The following is an 8,103-nucleotide window of genomic DNA, read 5'->3' on the forward strand; positions in this document are numbered from 1 at the left end:
CGTAAGTACCCCTAGCAGCAGCGGCACGTGCGAGCCGCGCGTGAGGGCCGTTGGGCGTTGAGGCTCGAGCGGGGGGCTGCCGCGGGGGGAATGGACGGCCGTGATGCGACGGGACGGCGCCGGACGGATGGGGATGCCGCCGCGCGTGGTTTTCGCTCGATTTGGGGGCCTGCCCGGCGCCGGCGCGTGATCCGCCGATCTCAGCAGGTCGCGATCGGGGCGTGTGACCGTGTGTGTGAGGAGGAGTGGCTTGAACGCGACACGGATCTTCCTCCGGATGGCTACCATTTTGTACATGATTGGGCACTGGAGCTAGTCTACGTGTGTTTGACTAGTGTGGCCCTCGGGTCCGTTTTGAGGACCGGTACCAGGTGGCTTCTAGTAGATAAGACCAAACAAGTTGAGGCCGAGACAGGTGTGCCATCCCATCGAGAGCTAAGTGGGGAAAGTGCTTCCCCTGGCATCGATAATTCGTGTAAGGTGCTAGTCAAATCCAAAAATCCAAATCCTTATTTGGCTAAGACAAGTTTAATGGCGAGTTTCATAAAAATTTCATGAGCATTACATTTTACGCCACATCAACAGTTTTGTTAACTTAGCAAGGTTATTACGAGAAAAGATGAAAGGAGTTTCATCATATTAGAGAGAAAATTTCATCCACGTGAAAACCATCAAATCCAGTTACCAAGAATCCAGTATTGGTAGCAGTGCAATGAAATTATACACCGAGATTGGTATAAGTGACCGCCATCCTCGGTAGCCACACATATGGTGGCGATGATAGGTCACATGGTGGGACGTGGTGCATCGCAAAATAAACGGAAGTTATTTAAAGAAATCGCCAGTGTACATCACTACAATGTTTGACGTTGGGCGACACGATTAAAGATCGCTAATCAAGAAACAGAGGTGCTAACATTGTCTGCGAAAAAGGGTAAAAGGGTGATTGTAGCGTGATGGAATAGAAGAGAGAACACAAACAATACGTGAAATGGAGGAGGTGGCAGGTACGAAAGTTGCAAAAGTAATGAGAAGTAAAAAAAGGATGGTCGTGCTTGAGTAGTCTACGAACCTTTTTTTGAAACACAATAAAGACACGATCGCTCACATAAACACACGCATATTCAACCTAATGAAATACATGCACGTGATACTACCCCTATAAGCATCATTGCCACCTCGCTGTCGATGACGTACCACTGAAAGAATAGTAAGTCACTACTGGCGCCTCATTGTTGCATCTCGTCTACCACTAAAATAATAATACTGGTTGAATCTTGTGTCGGTGTTTAGATCTGGAAACCTACCTTGTGTCGGTGTTTAGACCCGGAAACCTACCGAGGGGGGTGTTCGAGGTAGTGTTTTGGTTGGTGGGGCTCGTCGAGATCAGTAACTCAAAGGTAAACGCAGACATACGATTTAGACAGGTTTGAGCTGCTAGATTGCGTAATACCCTACGTCCTCTGTGTTGGTTGGATTGAATTGTTTTGGAGGGGTCCCTGCCTCGTCTTATATAGTCGGGCAGAGTTACAGGTTAGTTGGTTACAAGAATACTAGTCGGATACGACTAGAGTAGTTGTACTCTTATTACAACGAGTAATTTCCTAATCCTCGACTAGTTCCTGTCTTCCCATGTAGACTACACCGCCTTGGGCCATGCTCTCTATGTCAGATGCGTCTCGGTGTCCAGCCCCACATTTAGGACTGTTCAAACCTCCTGGTGGGCCCATACATGTATGGGCGACAAACCACCGAGTATTTTTTAGTCAAATGCAACAGTTCCGAGTACTTTTGTAGTCTTCACCGACTAGTTTTGGTGCTTTTCGAGTACTTTATCTGGTTGAATCTTCAAAGGTACCCAAAAGTGCCATGCGGCTAGAATGTGCTTAAGCCTTTTTTAACTTAGTCTCGTATCCTTCAACCTTGAATTTTATATGGAAGTGCGACGAAAGTCGCACTCCATATGGAGTAGCCCCCGAGCTTTAGGTTGAATCGAAGAATCAGGCTGACGGTCAATCTGTAATTTGCATCACTTTCCCCTTAAAACCTGGAGAAAAAACTTTTTGTCGATGGACACGTGGCACACAGGCCCCAAGCCTTTAGCTGACTAATTTGGTGGGTATAAGGGTCAAATTTGGTCAACGTGACCATCTCTTGGAATATCCAATCTTCTTTCCAAAATAAAAGTAACCACCAATCAGGTTTCCTAAATTCTGAGGATTCTTTAAATCAAAATCCATTTACCTGTATAGTTTTTACTATGCCACTGTTATAAATAATGGAGGAATTTATCCTTTCCGTTTTACCCTTGCCATTTGCCTTTCCAACTTCCACACTATAGCCCTAACGCCGCTGCCACTATTCGATCTCCGAACGCTAGCGTCGTGCCACCCACCACGCAGCCCTTCAGCGTATGCAACTAAAGACGCTTGTGACATCAAGGATGGGGAGAAAGATCGCTGCATCCAAGCCTGCTAAGGACGAGAAGAAGAAAAGGAGATCTGGCAAGTGGAAAGATCCTAAGTTGCCATCACCCAAGTACGGCAGGACCAATCAGACTGCGCCGCCCGACACCATGTGTGCCTGGAAAGAGTCGAAGGCAACTGAGGGTGACATCAAGGCTCTTGTCGCCACAAAGCTGTTGCAAGAGCAGTGCTATATTCAATAGAGATTCACCTTCAAGAATGCATGCCCATTGAAATCATATCCAAACGAGACGGTAACCTTTCTGCACTTTATCGAGCGAGGCCTTGGATTGCCCATATGTTTTCTTCCGGGGATCTTCTTGATTATTACAAGTTTGGAGTTAGTGCATCTGAATCCCGATGGAATTTTCCATACTACTATTTTCATTCACTTCTGCGAAGCTTTTTTGGGGATCAGACCACAATTTCAGTTATTTCGAAAGTTTTTTCGTGTGAAACCACAACCCTCGAGGGAACACACGCTATTGGTTGGAGGCGCCGGAATTCAGATGTGGGAGACAGTAAGTAGCCAGTATTTGGATTACGAACTGATAGACTCCAATGTTGGGTGGAAAAAAATAGTGTTATATTGGCAACCATGATCCGAAACTACCCAAGCTGACAGAACACCGCCCCTCTTGAAACAACCGGTGGCTTGAAGAACCGAAACATGGAGATTGCCTCCAATTACCCGAACATATGGATAAAATTTCTAGGTTGAAACAAGAGGGACTCACTGGAATTGGAGTAGCCTTTAGCTTTATGAAGCGTCGAATCCATCCTTTGCAGCAACGATGCCACTATGGCTATGAATACACTGGTCTCAATGATACATCTAGATTTTCTTCTGATGAAATCAGTACAGATTAGATCATGGTTAGGCTCAAATGGATGTTCAAGAACATGGGCAGGATCCCCACTATTGTGCGGGAATTCAGCACCTCACACTCGCCAAAACCTGTAAGTATTCGTGACCGTGGCCCCCGAGTACTTATTTTGAATGTACTAGTCAACTTGTCTCTTTTTGCAGAAAGATGTTGCTTTGTACTTCTCTACTCCTCCTCCTCCTCCTCCGGATCTGAAGATGTCTGTGAAGCCGCTCCTCGCTTGTTTACGCGGGAAGTCATGAGAGGCGATGACTAGGAGGAGGAGGTAGTCGAGTCCTCCAGCAGCACTAGTTCTGATGTCGTGGATCAATACGAAGTCAAATCCTAGCTCTCTGCTAAGGTCGAACCGTCCTCCGGGTCGAAGAAGCGCTCAGCTACAAATGAGCTTGAAGCCGTAATCCCTCTACCACCGAAGAAGAAACACACCATTGTTGCGAAATGGGCTGTGAAAAAATCCATCGCTGCGGGCAATGTACCCCCAAGGTAATTACCTATGAGGAAGGACAAGATCCTGAGTATCACATACTCCTAAAAGGTGTCTCCAATGTCACCAGCGTGTCTACTCAGGATGACACTGGTGGTTTGCAAGTACTCGAGCTGGCAATGGAAACTGAGAAGGCAGCTGCCTTGGCTGCATAGGATAAGTCGCTGATCATCGAGGAGGTGATCGATGTTGAAGATGATCCAGAGCCTGTTGTTAGCAATGACAACTCCTTTGGAGATGCGGTGAACTTAGCTGGCACAGAGATGATGTCAGCAGCAGGGGCGGTAACTAAGGATGGCCAGGATCAAGCTACGACTTCTTAGGCTGCGTCAAAGGCACCACCTCCAGCTATTAAACTACTGCGCTTGATGGGAGAACCCACATTGAAACTAAGGAGATCCTCAAGGTATCATGTGTTGTTCTTTCGAGTACTTATTATGACTCATAAGTAAGTTGCTTCGGACATAGATTTGGCTATGCCTAACTCCAATCTTGTGACTGATGGCGGCAGCCACTCAGCTCAAGACATTATCCAAGCTCAAGCAGTACTTCTGCCGCAGGATCAAATTGTGGAGAAGCCATCTACTCCAAGAGCTACGTCTACTGTGGTGGCTCTTATGCATGAGGTATTGGCATTGTCGACCAATGTTGTGCCACCAGCCCCCGACCGATAAGTACTTGAAGAAGTAGCGGTGACTACCTCTAGCACCGTGGCTACTCCCGTAGTCCCCGAGGCAGAGGCGGCGACAGTTTTGGAAGCCATGGCTGCCGACGCGTCCTCTGAGCTAGGTCTGGCCGGAGAATTTCGTTTTGAAGAAATCCAACTGATCGACGACCCCTTGCTGAATATGGACGTGGTCGCTGGAATGATGGAGATGCACTGCCGTATCGGCAATTATGCAGAGGTATCTTCTTTCTGACTTGATTTGTTGATATTTGCCTTGTAACTTGTACTCGTGTACTAACACGAGTACCTATTGTGTGTGTCGCAGGATGTCATCAAGCACTCCTACCGCAAATCCCAGATGCTTGAAGGATATGGGGACACAGTACTTCATGCTGAGGCCCTTGAAAAAGAACTTGCTAAGGAGAGGGAGCACTGTTCTCGATTAATGATGAAGTGTGACGGAGCTGCCGCTGAATACCGGAATCACATCATGCAACTTGAAGAAAAAAAAGATCGACTCAGCGGACGCAACAAGTCCTTGAACCAGCGGATTAAAGGTAATTGTTATTCTTGCTGCTTTCCGAATACCGATTCTGCTTGTGGTATTGACCCTCTAGTGCCTTAATGTGCAGAGCATGAGAAGTCGAATAAAGAACTCCAGGAGAAAGCCACCGATTGGACCAATGCGTTCTATCGTGTGACTAACCGGCACAACAAACTTGTCTTGCAAGTTGAGAAGTTGGACCATAACCTGGAGAAGGAGAAGAAGATACGTGAGGATGGCTATGGCGGATCCACTTCGGATCTACTAGGTTAAACATGATTTAGCCGCCTGATATGCGACGCTCATGCCTAAGCCGAGTAAACACGAAGTGCCGTCGGATTTTCCTCCGATTTAACCACTTGGAACAGGACCGACTTAGCAGGCCCACACGAAGGTGAGCGGTTTCAGAGAGTACAACAAGTCCACCAAGTTAACAAATTTACTACTGAATTTAGTTGCGAAAAGAACATCAGAGTTTTACACGATTTTTGGAAGAACAACAGAAGATAAACACTAGCGGAAGCAATCGTCGGGGTCGGATGTCCTGGTGAGGCCAGCCGGGACATCACTGATCCCTCTCCTCGCCGTCCGAGGAGGGATCCCACTCGACCGTCCAGCCCGGCGGGAACTGGGGCGGCCAAGCGCCAGCAAGAGAGGGGTCGGGAGCAGCAGCTTCACCTGAAAAACAGGAGCCACAACAAGGCTGAGCTACTAAGCTCAACAAGACTTAACCGATAGGAGTAAAACTACTCCACACTTCTAGACATGCAGGGCTTTCTGGCTGAGGGGTTTGCTTGCCAAAAGCACTAAGTAAAATACTATTTTCAAGTTTTAGCTCAATTTTTTAAGTTCTTTAACCAGTCTAGGTTTTGCAACCTATTCTAAGCAAACATAGAACCAAACAAGTTATGTATATCAACAAAACCATGTCATCATCAGATTCCTCTTTTACTCAGGGTGATATAGCGATCAAGCAATCTCAAACTGTGAGAGGCAGACGAATCGATTCGAGTTCTTTAACCATGCATGGTGAACCTAGCCTCACGACATCCGCGCACCCGGAGGTCGCTTCCTGTGTCGGCCTTCCCCATCAATCCCCTAACCCGTGTCGGGCCTATTTCCTTTGGTGCAAGGTTCCACAGACCCGGCCTCTGCCGTTCTGGGGCCACGCATGCCACCACGTGCGACATCCAGTAGGGGAAACTCCGTTCCAAGAACAATGAGGCGACCGCTTACGTCTAGGTTCAATCTGGTACTAGGCTTCCTCATCCCATACTAAGTATGAGGCTAGTACCTTCAAACACTTGATCACGAATACCACCACTGTCGGGCCTTAGCAAGTTTTTCATAGACAGACGGGCAACCATCCAACCACCAAAGAGTTACCAAACCCTGCCCCGTCCATCGTCCTTATAGTTGTAACAGAAAGGTAGACATCCAACCCCTACAACTCGCGAGTGACAGGGAATCACTCGACTTTTATCGTCTCCTAGTTAAGCAAGGCAACTACTCGGTCCAATAGCTAGTGCTCAGATCATGGGGATAACTAAGTCATGCATCTAGGGTTTCAAACAACTCCTATACGTAAATGCACAAGCATGTTACGGAAGGCATGCGCAAGACTGGTAAAACACGCAGGGTTTTCATGCAACCGGGGCTTGCCTTCGAGCAAAGAGGAAGAGAACTGCTCGACTTCTGGGGCGGCTTCGGCTTCGGAGGGCAGGAGCTCGACTACAGCTTTGTCTTCTGGCGCTGGGTGTAGTTCGTAGAAGCCGTCGGTGAGGTGTAGCTCTACACGAATGCAATGCAAGAGTTAGCATAGACGGTTATTTCAACAGCAACACTTGTTCGCCTGAGCCCAGAAACTTGCGACAAGGAGCAGGAGGGTGGGGAGGTTCAAGAGAGCTGGTGAAGATCAAAAGGCAAGGGTCGGAAAGGAAACTTATGATCTGATCCTTGAACTAGAGGATGTGGCATACTAGGGATCCTCCGACGCAAGCGCTGAAGGGTTCCGAAGTTTTACACATACACCCTCGGGTTGAAGAAAAAGATCACAGCCGAGCCCTCGGGCGAGGCGGATAAGGGTCGGCGGAACAGATAGGGTCGGGCGAGACGGAACTGGGGTCGGGCGGATAAGAGGGGTTGGGCGAAGCGGACTGGGGTCGGCAGCTTACCTTCTTCCTGAAAGGAAGGCTTGGGGTCGGGAAGAGGTAGACTTGGGTGGAGGGACTAAGGCTTTGAACGACGGCTAAGACCGGCAGTGCTCCGGCGGCGGCGATGCTTCTTGCGGATCACAAATAAGCTTTTACGCAGCACGGAGGAGCAAGCGGCTGGGTGACTTGGAGAAAACTGAGGGGAGCTGAGGGGAGAGTTCCTTAAGAGCTTTAGGGTGTGGTGCTAGGAACTTGAGCAGGGAGCAAGAGAATGGCTGAAGGCAACAATGGCGGAGGGAAACTCCGGCGGCTGGTGTACTCCTCTTTATAGCTGCTGGAACGGCAAGGGAAGCGGCGCGGGAGAGAGAGAAGGGGAGCGGCGCGAAGGCCGGGGAGAAGCAATGGAGTGCTCTGCCGGAGCGGCGATTGAGCGACGAGGGCGGTGGTGCAAGACTCGGGGATGACGCCAGCGGTCATTGGGTTCTGCCGTCAGGGCGGCGCAGGAACGGGTATGCCGGTGGTTGAGATTTGGCGGAGGCGGGCGTCGTCATGCGGAAGATTTGATAGAAGCGACCGGTTTAACGGCGCTAGAATCGAGGGCGCATAGGTGAGAAGACAGGCAGCCGCGGGCGCGCGGGCGAGCACGGAGCAACAGATTGTCGGGCGGCTTCTGACAGGGCGGGGAAAGGAGCTGTCGCTGCCGTGGTCGGGGTTGGCGATGGAGGAATCGTCGTGTAGCGGAGACCAGACGGCGCGACTGGGATCGAAGTGACGGAAAAGACGGGCGACATCAGGCTCTGCGGCCGGGATCTGGCGGTGCGATGATGGGCGCGGGAGGCAAGGCGCTGCAGAAAGGTTGCAGAGGGGCTTCCGCCGCCATTGGGGAAGGGGGTGCGAGAATCC

This window comes from Setaria italica, chromosome VII, assembly GCF_000263155.2.
Source record: "Setaria italica strain Yugu1 chromosome VII, Setaria_italica_v2.0, whole genome shotgun sequence".
Taxonomy (NCBI): domain Eukaryota; kingdom Viridiplantae; phylum Streptophyta; class Magnoliopsida; order Poales; family Poaceae; genus Setaria; species Setaria italica.